This window comes from Numida meleagris, chromosome 1 (assembly GCF_002078875.1).
Source record: "Numida meleagris isolate 19003 breed g44 Domestic line chromosome 1, NumMel1.0, whole genome shotgun sequence".
Classification (NCBI taxonomy): Eukaryota; Metazoa; Chordata; class Aves; order Galliformes; family Numididae; genus Numida; species Numida meleagris.
In genome coordinates, this window is record NC_034409.1 from 45,454,469 (window position 1) to 45,470,586 (window position 16,118).

At 39.3% G+C, this 16,118-nt stretch overlaps 1 long non-coding RNA gene across 4 annotated transcripts in view; it reads right to left on the minus strand.

The window, feature by feature from the left end:
- The window catches only part of LOC110392789, a 52,474-nt gene that overhangs the window by 27,365 nt on the left and 8,991 nt on the right, over positions 1-16,118 (minus strand). Inside the window, exon 1 of one of the 4 annotated variants that reach the window (XR_002434644.1) lies at positions 2,646-2,717. The exons of the other annotated variants lie outside the window; for them this stretch is intronic. This is a non-coding gene — a long non-coding RNA (uncharacterized LOC110392789). Of the gene's footprint in view, positions 1-2,645; positions 2,718-16,118 lie in introns of those variants that run through there. 4 annotated transcript variants of the gene reach the window in all.

Genomic DNA, 16,118 nt, shown 5'->3' on the forward strand with positions numbered 1-16,118 from the left:
TGAATAAGCTTTAGAACTCCAGCACTACCCAATATTTTTCCTGCTGGATTAATCAACTGTTTCCATGTGTCCCCAGATTCAGCTCTAACAAGCACAGAATAAATAGTTAGCACATTTGGCTTCAAGACTAGCACTGCAGAGCACTACAGGCACAGCTACTAAGATCCTCTTACAGCGCTACATATATTTTGTCAATACAACCTGAAGCCATGAAGAAATATATTGCCAACAGAAGCAGCCAAATGTGAATGCATTCTGCCAAAAGAACTCTCAAGCTGCACTATGCCAACAGACTGTTTGCCAGCTACATCTCCTCCTGCAGAAAAGGTCTTGAATTTCTACTGCCTTCCAGTTTTGTCAGATTCCAGTGTTAAATGGATGGATTGATATTGTGAACCCAGCAGGGTGACGCCGGTTATCTTTACAACTGTTTTTAGTCACTACTCAAAGCTAGCCAACATGTCAATTTATACCATTGTCCACACTGAAAAATACAAACACAAGGCTATGAACATCTAGCAGTGCCTAATGAAATGATGTTAAACTCCATGAGTGTAGGCGTACTTGAGTCTTCAACGATTTGGATACTGATACAAACACTACCGGTTTACTACTCCAGCAGAACAGATACTGTTCTGAAGCAGGTGTACAGGCTGTGCATCAATACCAAACAAAATGATAAATATACTGTACCACCAGAAACAATAAGTCATTACCTACATTTCAGACTAGGATTTTGCCTTTTGCAGTCACTGCAGTAATACTATCTTGCTGGAAAACTGCAGTGGTGATTCAGGTACTTGAGAGTTGTCTGAAAATACTTTTTTTTTTTTCTTTTTTGCTGTCACTGATTCAATGAATAAGAAACATTATGGGAATTTACTGGTTGCAATTTTTTTTTTTTTTAAGGATTTACAAATCTCAAAGAAAAAGAAAGATTAACATAAGCACATCTGCTGCCAAATCACAAAGAAGATTTGGACAAGGTATTTGATTTCCCATTTTCCCCACAGCCTATGAAAATGCTATAAGCCCTTCAGCCTGACTCTCACCTTCTTTTCCCAGCCCTTCCAAAGAGCACCTGGCTTGGAATGTAACTTTCAATCACAACATATCCCATGTCTATTAGCTTGCTATGTGATACCCTTCCCAAGGATTCAGGAGATCTAGACTGCTAAGTGCAGACTACTTCATATCTTGACATATAGACTGTCTTGAGTCTGTACCCTTTTTCCACTGCATGTACCCTACACATAAAGATCGTGTCAGAGACAAGCTGTCTGGTTTGCACTCGGGATTCTCAAATGATAAAACACCCATGTTTTAAGGGATCTGTTACATACTCACTAATCATCATAACTTTACTGAAATAACTTTCCTTTATTTTAAGGTTACTACACTGTCATACAGAGAAAGTAAAATTACTCATCGAAGTGCAATTAAGCCAGCCCTCTGGCTCTTTCAACTTAGACATAGTTCTGATCAGAAAACATAGTTATTCAACTTTCATGCTGTTTAGATCAATGGAGATGGATGTTCTTCCCACATCCTTATTCTCCCCACCGTAACATCATTGTGTTAAAGTCAGAGGAGGTATTTCTGATCTCTATCCACAACACAGAAAAGACATTTTCAAACAATGTTACTGACAAATCTTTCTGCAATTCTTGCTGTTCATCTCTTTATGCTATACCAACAGGCCAGTTCTGAAAATCACAACTGCAACCTGTATTTCTAGGACACCTTTTCAGACTTTAGGATAAGTGAGAACAAGTCCACAAGTGACATGATTCAGTCAGGTCTAGCATTATGCTAGCTAAATAACCCATTAATCCAGCTATGACTTCAGATTTTGTTAGCTGAACCTATTGCCCTAAAGCAAGTGGTTCAAACTAGAGAGTTAACAGAATGACTAGGCACAGCAGAATTCAGTCAGATCATATCTATAAACTTCCTGTGGTACATTGCATTGAAAAAACATTTTACCACTTACGTGTTAGCAATGACTAGTATACCAAGTTGAAGGCAGCCTGTAGCTGTGCTTTTCCCCGAAGGAAGCAGTTTTCTTATTATAACATTAAATTCCAAATACAAACTGTAAGATGAATGACAGGATATTTTGGAAGACTTCTTGGCGTTAGTTTTACTGTAAAGCTCCACCTCCTCTGAAATATTATTTAGAGCACATCTTAAGCAGGTGCATGTTCAGATGAGATGGAGACAACTAGTGCGATATTCCTTCAGCATGCTTTTTGGCCTGAGGGTGGGAGTGTAGTGATGGCATGGTAAATTCTTGCTGAATAGCACATGCAGAAACTCTAAGGCCTGTTAGCATGCATTGTCTTAAGCAGACAGCTTGTCATTTGAACTTTCCAATGTGTAATTCTGTAAGTGTAGTCTTCAAACATTCTCAGAGCCTACAGGCTTCCCCTCTTGTTGTAAGCCTTTCAGGGAACAGGCACATTATAACACATTTTGGCATTTCTGTCAGCTAAACCCCTGCTTAGGCCAAGTACCACTATAATGCAATGGGAAGCACAGCAATAATAGCAGGGTGGCAAAGTCCTAGGCCACAGCAAGTGAGGATAAGCCTAAACACAGCAGCCACAGACACAGAAACAAAGGAAAAAAAAAAAGCTGCTTACCCTTCGAAGGCCTCACGTATGGAGGGATGTCCAGTGTGATAGCCTTGCCCCCACTGCCAACCCTTAAATGAGGTCTGGGAAGGGGTGGATCCTGGCTCCACCCCTTCCGGTCACTCAGGGGCATTGCATGCACCTGAGCTCCCCTGGCTTGGCCCTGCCTTCCCACCAGGTGCTCAGTCACTGCTTCAAGCCGTGACTTAGCATTTCCGCTATAGGCCACAAGACATCAGGTTCAGGATGGCATAGCTTGAGCATGCAAACAGCCTGAACTGGATTTATAGGCAATTTTTCTTCTCTGCTGGGAAGCAAAGTTTAAGACTGTCTCTTCTTCCAACTTGACATACCTCAGTACAAGGACTTACTTTTACTAAAGCATAGACTATTTGTCTGAGAACTGCTACAACTATTTTCTAGATTTAAAAAGAGCACCTATGTAAATTTCACCAAGGGGGCATGCATTTAAAAAAAAAAATGCACTAAAAGTTATTTGAGAAGCTGTTCTTCCCAAAATATAATAGGATACATCTGAAACATTGTTCAAATGATACAGAAAGCCTCTGTTTTAAAACAGCATACTGCATACAGCTATGCTTTAATTTGGCTTTGGGAAGATGAAGAGAGTTGTTAACACCTGTTCATGCCTTGGAGTATGGCATTTGAAACTGGCTGCACTGGGTTAAATTTAATTCTGTCAAACACATCTAGCATTATTAGTGTGCTACACAGTACTATCTTGTTGCATATCTTTTCCAAGTTAAAACTCTGAAAGTCGCATAAGATCTAAATATTTGTGTTTCAAATCACAAAATGGCATATTTATCCTTCCGTGTAAATGAGTCCTCTGTGACTATTTCATTAGTGAGGAGACCTTACTGGAATTCCTCACTCATGGAGGAAGCGCCTTTCAAGAGCTTCACAAGTTTTCTTACCACTGTTTAGGAGTTTGATCCACAGTTCATGTGTTCTCCAGGACAAGCCAGAGCTGCATTTTGCTTTTGCTATTACTCAGGGTCTCAACCATAGGGCATTTTTTTCTCTTCTCAAGAGCTGTATTTTAATTTTTAATTAAAAATTTGGCAAAATTTAAAACATTTGGTCATGTGCTTTGACCCATATCATTTCTAACAGAAAAGGATGAAATATGCTTATTGCAGAATAATTTCTCTCCCTTTAGCTAAGATACTGCTTTATTTGGTGTTTTCTTAGAGTACCATCATTAATGCTTTTTTCATACAGGCATAAAAGTGTACTTAAACCTAGAAATCTAACTTTAGTGTCATCACAGTTAAAATAGGTAATGGACACAGATCCTAAGGCTGTTTTGGAACTGCAGAATCAAAAATTAAATCTGCAGTATTGTTCTACTTCCTTTGACCTCACTACAATCATTCCCTCTACTCATGCAATTTCTCTTCCCGTTATTTAAATACCCAGGAATCCAATTTCTAAAAGTCAACTTTATCCGCTGGACAGATAAAGCATTCTGCTACAGTGCCAGTGGCAGCATTGACAGCATACAAGAAATAGCTGGGAGAAGAGCATTCATTTTTTATTTTGCATTACACTCAACTACTGGTAGCAACCCAATACCAAGAGCAGTGATTAACTTTTTGTATATACTAAGAGTAATATGTTGAAACTTATATATAATTTGATTAAGGGATTCTATTCTATAAAATTCTATATCGACAACATTAAAAGTAACAGCTGTCAGTGTGCAAGCTATTGTGAAAAATACAGTTGTTTGTGGAATCAGTCTATTCAGTTTTTGCTCTGAAAACATACAGGTCTTTAATCTTTATTAACTTATTGAAACTCTTTGCAATCTCAACCTTAGTAAAGCTTTTGACACTCTCTTAGCATCCTCACAGACAGGCTGAGGATGTGCTTGTTACAGAAGTGGACAATGAGGTGGATTTAAAGCTAGCAGAAGAGCCAGCTGGAAGCAAGAGGACTGTGAATGGTGGCACTAAGTCCCAGTTGGAGGCAAGCGGTGTACCCCAGGAGCCAGGACTCTCTAAGTCTCACCTGTAAGATGGGATAGAGCGCACCCTCAGCAAATTCACAGATTATAAAAAATCCAATTGCATGGCTAATACAGAAGATGGGTACTCAGCCAATTAGAGATCTACAAAGGCTGGAGAAATGGGAAGAGAAAATACTCATGAAGTTCAACAAAGAGAAATAGCAAATTCCTGCAGCTGGGTACAAATAACCCCTCACTCCAGTACAGGCTGGCAGCTAGCTGGCTAGAAAGCAGTTTGACAGAGAAGGACCCTGGGGTCCTTCCAGACAACCACATGTTGACCATGTGCCAGTAACATTCCCTCACAGCAAAGAAGGCCAGCAGCCTCCTAAGCTGTATTGGAGGCTGCTGCACTGGGCAGCAAAGCAAGAGAGGTGATCCTTCCACTTTTCAGGGATGGTGAGACAACTGGAGTGCTGGGTCTAGTTCTGGGCTCCCCAGTACAAAATACAGACTTACTGCAGTGAGTCCAATTAAGTGCCACCAAGAAGAATAAAGGAACGGAGCATCTCAGTCAACCCCTTCTATGAGGCTTCTATGAGATCTGACTGTTCAGCCTCGAGAAGAAGAGGCTCAGGGGATATCAGTGTGTGTAGATACTGGATAGAAAGGAACGGAAAAAAGAGGAAGCCAGGCTCTTCTCAGCAGTGCCCAGTGACAGGATAAGAGGCAACGAGCACAAATAAAAACACCAAACACCATCTGAACACAAAAAAAAGAAACAAACTTTGTTTTTAAACCACGCTGTGAAGGTAATCATACAGTGAACTAGGCTGTCAAATCTCCATCCTCGAACATATTCAAAACATGACTGGACACAGCTCTAAGTAATCTGTTCAAGCTGTCCCTGCTTGAGCAGGGGGAATGGATTAGATGGTCCCCAGATGGTCCTTCCAACCTCAACCAATCTGAATTGTAAAATTGCAATATGGCTAATATTTAAGACCCTGTTTCTGATTGTAAGAGCTGTAAGCTGTCCCAGCTGAAACCAGGACAACAGAGAAAAATTATCTCAATACCCAAGCTGTCTTCTTCCAATGTTTTCTGCACTGCTTTCTTAAATTAGTTAGTCCTAAATGAAGTTAGGGCTCCCCTTCCCACAACTCCTACTTGAAGGTTAGGTAGTTAAAAACCTTGCTTTAATTTACTTTAACCTGAATTTATTCTTGACTAGCTTACACCCACGTTTCTATCCCCACACTATTCTTCAGCTTAAGTATATTTTCCCCTCCTGTATATTTATAGATATGCAGGCTTATTTACTGTATGAAAACAAAGCTTTTATGGGCTCCTATAATGCACTGATACTCTTCTGATTATCCTCATAGCCCTTACCTGCACCTGTTCTTCATTAGTATAGTTCATCCTTTGTGAATACAAAAGATCAAAATGGTATATATCATTGCCCAAGAAATTGGTACTAATGCCTTCCTCTCTGTTCTGTCAGTTGATTACTCCTGCCAGTCTAATTGTCAGAAATTAATGCAATAAAAGAACAAGGTTCTTTACCTGCACTGTGCTTACAGTTCACGTTGCTGCAGGTAACAGCCTGGGTGATAGATGTGAAGCACCTTTCTGCATCCTCATCGCAGGATTCAAAGAATCCTCGCAGTCATCAAGTTAAGCCATGCTGGCTGCAGCTGTTTCATTAAGATCTAGCTTCCAGACAAAAATCATCTGAAATCTTTGTTACAGTTTCATTCCTACCCATACACATTGTTTGATGCTGCAGATTGCTGTTCTGCAGGAAATGAACATCAGCCTCTATAAGACATCCCAAGAAATAGAAAGATCTTAGCAATGGAAGAACCTTGCTCAAGTTAGTCCAACACATATCGAACTACTCAACAGAGGCTGTGTGGGTTTGGCTTTCTTTATGCAAACCTGCATTTTAAAACTTGGTTATGTGAAGTTGTTTTTTTCAAACTTGTTATCTACCTGTACATAGTACTCCATGAATACAAAATGGTAACATCTTGGTTAAAATGTTTAAAAGTAGCTGAAGTTACCTAGGCCCCTAAGTTACTTATGAAAATGAGACTTTACACTTCGAAGTTTTCACTGTAAGTAAGTTTCTAAATTAGAGAAGACACTGAAATAAAGCTTGAACAGTAGACAGGGCAATTTGATAAGCCAAAAATAGCCATTCACAAAACAAAAATAGCTCTAAAGAGATGTAATCTATTCAGGATAACTTTGGAAGTTAGAAGGTGATGGAAGGAGGAGAAAAGCTAATACAGAGATCACTTATAACTTATGATGTAAATGAAATATGATCCCATGGCATCTTGAACCTTGGGATATATTTGTTCATGAGATACAAGATCATCATCTTCTATATAGAGTTCGGACAGCCTTGTTGTATCACATTTTTTTTAGCTCCCTCTCCCTAACCTCTTGAAGGAGAGTGAGACGTGACAGTCATTAGAAAACAAGGCAGGAGAACTTGCTCTCTTATCCTGAGGAACCTACTGGCTTTTTTGTGCTCTTTTTGCCTAATTGCAATTACATTGTTTACAGTAAGATTTTGTTTCTCCTCTGACATTTCTCGTGTCATTAGAGCCATTTGAAGGCCTATTTTAGACATCCTGTTACTATTACACTTACAATCTTCCATTTCCTGGAGCAAATACATTACGTGAAGCATTCTGGGAGGTGATATTTTTTTGTTTGAAAGTAATAGTCAACAGAACTAAAATAAGTTGAATTAATAATCTCCATATTTCTGCCTGTTCTAACCACATTTCTACCCAATGCCTCAAATATTTTTCTACTTAGAGTGATCATGTATATTCATACAAAGGAAGCAAATGACAATCCAATATTAGGTAGACTTATTGTAACTAAAATTACAGGGTAATTATCCATTCACTGAAAACTTAGCACCATTAAAAAATCTTATCCTTAGTATCCTTATGTGTATATACAGCCACATATTTTTCTAGTTCTCAGCAGAACAGTTTTGCTTCCTTCCTCACATATGATTTTTCATTAGTACTCCATAAGAATTCAGTCACTGTAAAGAAATGAATGCTTACTCTTTAGTTTAGATTGTATTTTTAGCGTGTCAGTTAAAGATATACTAAAAAAGTAGCTCTCTTTTACTTGATAATAAACATAGCCCAACAGCTGAAAATATATATTTACAGTCTTCCACCAGAATCCTCCCAGCCCCTTACTGCTAAGAAAAACAAGTGGGCCACAGCAGCATGTTCTGGAACTATTTTGGTGTTGGGAGAAGTGCAAGTTCCAAAGCAGTGTGGAAAAATGCTCTGCCAGCTGCTCCCCTCTCATTCAAATGAAGGCTTAAGTGTCTTCCTTGATCAACCAGTAGATTAAAGAACCTTTAGATAAGTTGTTTCTACATAACTAGTACCACATCCAAAGATATTTAGATGTCTGAAGGCTCAAAGGTTCAAATAAGTTGCTGAAAGCTAGAAAGCATCACAACTCAGCTGACCTACAGAAATCGGCTCTGCAAGTTCACAAAAAATGCAATGTGATTGACAGCAGCTCAGCTCCTTCACTATGGAGTACACTCACTCAAATTACTTGTGCCTGCCATGTATTAAGAGCACAGAGTACACAGACATATTGAGGCACAGTAACTTGTTACTTCATACCAACTGGCTCTGGTCTGAGTAATATTTGTATTTATAAATATAAATTTGCTTTCAAAGCTCAGGCACCCAAGAAGTCATTGGTGCTTAAACTTTCACCAGTGAAGTTAGCTGAGAGCCAAGAGCTTGGCAAGCTACACTGCTTGCCAATCTCCTGAGTGAGCTGAGCATTTCTAGGGCCCAGTTCATACCTACAACTATGTATGTTTCACAGGCTATCATGCTTGCTCTACATCTCCTGATCAACCCAACAGACAGGCTCATAGCACATGTGCCACACCAGGAAGATCAGGCTAAAACACCAAGTATAACACACAGTCTCACTTAGAAGCACATCCAGCTCTGGGGCCTTCAGCTCAAGAAAGATGTAGAGCTGTTGGAGAGGGTCCAGAGGAGGGTCACAAAGATGCTCAGAGGGCTGGAGCACCCCTCCTATGAAGACAGGCTATGGGAGTTAGGCTTGTTCCACCTGGAGAAAAGAAGGCTCTGGGAGACATCACTGCAGCTTTCCAGTACTTAAAGGGAGCTTATAAACAGTAGAAAATCAATTTTTTAACACATGTAGATAGTGACAGGACATGGGAGAACAGTTTCAAACTAAAAGAGGGGAGATTTAAATTTAATGTCGAGGGGAAATCCTTTACTCAGAGGGTGCTGAGGCACAGGCTGCCCAAAGAGGTTGTGGATGCTCCATCCCTGGAGGTGTCCGAGGCTGGGTTGGATGGAGCCCTGGGCAGCCTGATCTAGCGTCTGATATAGTGGTTGGCAACCCTGCCCACAACAGGGGCATTGAAACTAGATGATCTTTGAGGTCCTTTCCAACCCAAGCCATTCCCTATGATTCTACTAATAGCAGAGCCACATTCCTATCACCTTATCCTGAGGACACGTCCCATGTACAACTGCATTATTGGAAGACCTACTGCCTCTGTATCACCCCTTATACATTCACATTGGTATAACATTTGTTTTAAATGTAGCCCAAGGCGTTCTCAAGGGTTGTGTTTTCCTGCCAATAAGCAAATCCTATCTTCAGTTGCCCCCTTGGGACAGAAGACAAAGATGGGAGCTTGTGCTACAGTTTTCATCTGCAGAACCTCTTGTATGGCCAGCACAGTAAAAAAAAAAAAAATCCTTCAAGGCTGTCTGCAGCTTAGAAGATACTGATGGCTATGTTTGCACACTGTAGTAACAGTAGATAAAAACACTGCTTGAGCATGTTTTGCATATGTGAGCTATATGCATGCAGAAGATGGGACACAAATATCAGAGAGGAAGTCCTAGAGTCAGTGCATGTCATCCCACCACTGCAACAACATTGATTCTCAGTACCTCTGGAGTAAAACCATTGGGAATTTTTACATCACAAAACCCCCAACTATAGCACTGTTAGGGCTAACCCATTTTTCCACTAAGCTTAAATAATTAGACCAACATCAGCCAGGATTCCGTCTCCAGTACAAGGCTAATAAACAATGCCATAATAACACTAGCCTCCTTTACAAGCAAGATCACCATACTGTAATGTTTCTGGAAAATCAGTGTATTAAAAACGGACATGTACCTTTGCTACAGTTCGTTAAAAAGAACTAGGGAAGGAATACAAAAACATTTCATGACATTGCTATAAAATATACTACTGCACAAGTACAAGATTAAAGCCTTTTTCTTTCTAAAAAAATAGGAGAGAAGCACACAAAAGACAACTGCATACAAAAAAAAAAATAGAAAAGAAATAAAACCAAAAAGCAAACATCTCTCCAAGTCATGGAATCTTTCCTTTTCTTAAAAAGAAATGCATGCTATGGGTTGCAAAAAGGACTATCTTTTAAACTGAAAAAGTGAGAAACATCATACATCATGCACTGAGACATCTGTGGCTGGTATAAGAATTAAAATATGGAAAAATGGCACACAAACTAAGGAGTCTTTGCTCTTGGCTACTGTCAATGGAAAGCTCAACTTTACTGTCACAAAGAACAAGCTGTTGCCAAACTCTTCACTGCTGGTGGTCTGAGGGCTGACTAGTGCTATTCAAACAATGGGGAGGACCAGGATGAGAATGGAAGTAGAACCTAAAATGTGCTGGTTGATCCCATCCATCCATGGTTCCCAATAACAGTGTTATGCAGCCTTGTCAGAAGTGAGAACCAGATTTTCAAGCACACTTGGGCACCCAGTTCCTATTGGTTTCAGTGAGACTCAGGCTTCTAAATGCATTTCTCAGTCTGGGCTTTGCTGTCTTTTATGCTATGCTGTTACTGCCTCAGTACCTTTCCAGTAGAAAAAATAATACATGTGCATCTTAGGCATGATTTGTGTTCTTTTTGCAAGGAGATAACCACAGAACCAGCAGAAAAAGATACATCAACAAGTATATCACTATGTTTGAATTCTAATAATACGTGACAGCACTGGTTGTTTACCAATACATTATTGTAACTTTCAGAAACTCTGACAGCATAGACAATATTAAGAGAATTCCTAGTTCTCTCTCTCTTCAGACGTTTTTGAAAATTAGATTTGTCTTATGTTTAACCCCTATTTTATATGCAAAACTAATTAGGATATGCTTAGGTATAGTTACTGTGGCTGTCAAGCAGTTCATTTTCACCAGTTTGGAATAGTACAATAGAAGCTGCAGGACTATGTTTAAGGTGACACTCTCTTCAGAGTTATGGTCTGTTAGTGTTCAGCCCACTTTGTGAAAGGATATGATTGAAGGAACAAACAAATAGTATATGGCAGCTATGACCAAAATATAAACATACCACATCTTGTTCTGAAACCCAGCAAGCTACTCTATTACTTTAAAAGTAAAAAGAGCTTAAAAATGTATCAGTTACATTTAGTGCCTTCTAGGTTTTTTTCTTTTCCTTTTGCCTGCCAGCAGGAATGCTCACTGGCATTATGAAGATCTCATATTCATTTGGGAAAAAAAAAAAAAAAAAAGGCCTGCGCTAGAAATCATGAAGGTCAAAGAAACTGGAGAATGCTACAACATGCAGACTCTTGTTCTACAGTATACTAGCAGATGTACAGTCCAAAAACAGGATTCAGCTTAAGAAACTCTGATTTGGAGTAGAAATTCTTCCTGTTAAGGAAGCAGAGAAAACTGTTCAAAATGATAAACAGTACCTACAATACTTTTAGTCCTTAAAGTTTTAAATGGTTTAAATGGACAAACAACCGTAGATACCACTTATTTTTGCATTCCACGCTGTCATCACAGCCCTTCAGCAGTGACAGCTGACTGACAATTTATGTCCTTTTGTATAAATGAGACACAGCTACTGGTTGGAATTCCCCATTCCCAAGGGCAAAGAATCACAAAAGTTCGTTCTTTCTACAACAAGGACTCACAAATGTAGGATTTAAAATGTCATCCAGCGCTCTGAGGCAGGACTGTAAGGTTTCATACTTTATTTTGGCATTTTGACTCTGTATCTAAAATAGCCTACATCTGGTAACTAGAAGACATGAGTGAAATCAAACCTTCCACTCTCCAGGTTTCCACCTGTCATGGTTTTGCCTGGGATAGAGTTAACTATCTTCACAGAGGCTCATACAGTGCTGTTTCAGATTTTTGATTAAGGTAGTAGTGATAATGCACCAATGCTTTCACAGCCGAGGACTTTTCTGCTCCTCATACTGCCCTGCCAGATTAGGGCTGGGAATGCCAAGCAGCTGGGAAGGGACAGAACCAGGATAGCTGACCCCAACCCACCAAAGGGACATCTCCATACTACATGTCATCATGCTCAGCAATAAAAGCTGGGGGAATGAAGGAGGAAGGTGGGGGGGATGTTCAGAGTGGTGGCATTTGTCTTCCCAAGAAACCACTACTCATGATGAGTCCTGCTTTCCTGAAAATGACTGAACACCTGCCTGACACTGGGAAGCAGCAAATGAATTCCTTGTTTTGCTGTGTTTATACATGCAGCTTTTGCTTTACCTAGTAAGCTGTCTTTATCTCAGCCCATAGGTTCCCACACTTTTCCCTTTCTGATTCTCTCCTCCATCCCACCTGAGGAGAGTGAGTGAGCAGCTCAGTAGTGTCAGCACCACCCTGCAAGCTGATTACTGAAAAAAAAAAAAAAGGGGAGCAACTGTAGGAGTTGCACTTGAATTGCATGCTTAAATACGGGATAGGGTAAAGCTGTGGCATTGTGCTTCTGAAGTGATGTTTTTAGTACAAAAGTTCCTGAAGGCTCAAATGCCCACATCTGCAGGCCTTGCCACTGACTTACAGCAATTTAGAATACTGTAAATAAATCAGAGCAGATCACAACAATGTTCTGATAAAACACCACAGAAAATACTTGCTTCATTTTCTACAGAAATGTTGTACTGAAGTACAGGTATCAGATGCACCAGCTGACCTGTCCAGCTTGCAGGTAAGCAAATATTCCTTTTTCACTAATGAATAATGGAATTATTTTTTTTTATCACACCAGATGATAAAAATGTGATCTAAATAATTGGATGCTTCATGTTCTTCCTAAAGACAATGTGATCTCAAGCCAGTTCGGTACAACATGAAGAATGAACTTGTTTTTCTTCTGAATAGATTTTATTTCGTTGCTCCAGCTCTACCAATGACTTCTGTGGAATAAAAGCCCCAGAGCATATGAAAATTTTGAAAGTGAAGCATATTTTCAGAGGCATTCTCCTGTTCAGTCATCAGTAGGAACAAAAATGTTGGCTCTTTGTTAAAGAGGAAATATCACAAATACCATAAGCAACAAAGTTTCCAAAATGGTAGCTGGCAGCAGCAGCAAATAAGTTTTCACTGATGCAAAGACTAAAATCTTAATCCAGATAGACAAAGGAAATATTACTTTTATTCGCTGTGGCTGAAACCAAAAAAATAACAGTAATCAGCCACTCTTGTTATTATAGCTTTCAGAAGTTCTTTCCACAATTCCAATTCTCCTCACCTTCAGATCAGCTTAGAACTCACTGCCTACCTACTCTTATCAAATCAGTTTGTTCTAGCAGACGGAGCAACAGCCTTAAAGAGTGTTGTCTTGCAACTATTTCAAGTCCTTTCTTGCACAGCAGTAGGAAATTCTAGATGTTTCTGATGCTGGAACAGCTGACAGGGGAGTTTCATTTAAAAAGTTAATTTTTTATTTTATTTTTTTTAAGTCAACAAAAGTTAAAAATGGATAGTTTTACTCTTATATTGAAAAATAGGATTTACACAAGCCAGCATGGCTTGGCTTACTATTTGAGAAACGTTTGAAAGTTTTCTTCACCAGAAGAATCAGTACCATGGTTAATGAGTTTCTACCTGATTAATTAAGCCAATTTGTAGCTCACTCCTACATAATATTGCCATTAAAGTTATAGAAATAGCCCTACCAGAAATGCCAGTGATCCTCCTCTCCTGTTGTTTCCATGAGCACTTGTCAAAAATATGTATATATTTCAGAAGGAAGTTATAAAAGCCCTGAAGTGACAAATTCTAGAGCAGTCTGCCTATATAGAAATCTTCTTTTTTTGACTGCAGATAGTATTTATTTTTACATTGATTATTTTTAGGCTTGATTTCAGTTATTCTAGGTTTCTTCATCTACATCCACAAAGCAAGACATATTATAGAAAATGAGAAAATTGAGAATGGAAAACTTAGTTTAACTTTTATAAGATCTCCATATTAACTTTATTAAGTAAAGCCTTTCCAAAATACAGATCATAGAATCATTTAGGTTAGAAAAGACCTTCAAGATCATCAAGTCCAATCATCAACCTGATTTACTGTGTCCCATCACTAGATCATGGTCCACAGTGCCACATCACAAGTCTCAAATGTCTCCAGAGATGGGATACCGTCACCTTCCTGGGCAGCCCATTCCAATGCCTAATAACCCTCTCCATGAAGAGATTCTTATGGATCAATAATCTAGACTTCCCCAGTACAACTTCTGACCATTTTGTCACTCGTCACATGAGAAAAGAGACTGATGCTCTCCTTGTTGCAATCTCCTTTCAGATGTTGGTAGAGAGCAATGTGGTCTCCCCTCAGTCTCCTCCAGACTAAGTTGCCCCAGTTCCCTCTGCTGCTCTCCATAAGCATTGTTCTATAGTCCCTTCACACCTTAAACACTGACCACCACCCTGGAATAAGATGTACTTATTAGCATAGAATTGACATAGCTTTCACAGATGGCACGTGTGCCTTTCTACATCAGAGTAAATGAGACAATGTCATATTTCAGAAGAGTGCTTTGCTTGCACACTTTTGAAGACTGAAAACTTGTGCAACATTTCTTCACACAAGTTTTCCAAGCTGTGTGGTTTTACAGGATGTGTTCAAAGATGCTTTTCATATATGCCACAATGATGAACATGCATCTAAGCTATATAGAGGAACTGTCTGAACTGGAAGAGGAGCAATGAAGGCTGCAGTAGCAGCAATGAAGCATTAAAATAAGTGATACATTAAAAAACGCAAATAAAACATGAAAAATGTACAGCAATTAACAGCTTTTTTTTGTTACTGTTGATTATTGGAGTATAATCAACTATGACAGAAGTTACAGAAATCTTTGAACAGTCCAGCTCTTCCACATAGCAAAACAGGCATAATTTTCTGCTAGCAACAGTTATAACTTCCTTACTGCCAGCATAACCTGAGCACTATAAAAAGAAGCACACAAGAAAGGAAAACCAGAAAGGAAATTGGGAGAAGACGACATTTCTTAATGCAAGGTGAATGCATGTATACTGTATTTGTGTTTTAACCACTCCCAAATTCAGTACACATGTTTTGTTCTTTTAAGTTCTGAACTGAGACAGAGATCAGGCCACAGTCAACTGCCAGCTCCTCCAGAGCCATTTCTTGCTTGCAAACCTTGATATGCATTTCCTCTGTTCTCCACTACTCTTTTCTATCCAGTGGTTGAGTCTCATTCTAGCTTTTGGGTAATTAACTGTCTCTCTCAACAGTCCTTTCTTTCATTGCACTTTTGCTTTGATTCTGATCCTCCAACAGGGTGAGAAAGAACTGCAGCTGCTAGAGAAAAGATCTTGTTAGCATTCTGTAGGGCAATCCTGCTACCTACTGCTCCTTCTCAAAAATTTTTGGCATGTTTTTATGCTCTTACACAGTGACAATTCATTCACACAAAGGCTAATTACTCTGATGCCCTACCAACCCACTGCCTCTTCTGGCCCTTGAGAAATCTGTTTGGCTCCTTCTGTACCTTCAGCAAGACCCAATTACTTCCTGGCACAGCCCAGGGAATACAGCCTACATGCTCCACATCCGAGTCCCTTACACACGCAGTTTCTTAGCATATTCTTTTCCCCACATTCACTCCATCACGTGCTCTTTTTCTTCTACTGTTCAACTTTTAAAAGGACAAATGTATTATTCTCAAGGCTGAAATTTCAAAGTTCTGTTAAACATGTATGCTACTGAGTAAAAATATGGAAATTCAATGTGTTAATAAGCTAGTTTGCGACAGCAGAAAGAAAAAGTGGAAGCATGCATTACTGAGTGGTCTATAAGGTAGAATTATCCAGTGGTTCAGCTGGAAAGACAGACAAGAAAGAACATCCTGTCTGAGTTTACTTTATGTTCACATTCATTTAACTGGGGCTCTGTAGTGTTCTCACAATGAAATAAGATCAAAATGGCTGGATTTCCATCCAGCTTGTCTGTTCAGGTGAAATAAATTCAGAAGACTATTTCCTAGCTCACGTTAAAAAAAAAAAAAAAAAAAGCACATAAAGACAGGTCAGCCTTTCCTTCCACACTTCAGAAAACACTACAAATTTAGCTTGCAGTACACTGGTAGCACTGTAGGAAAAGACTGC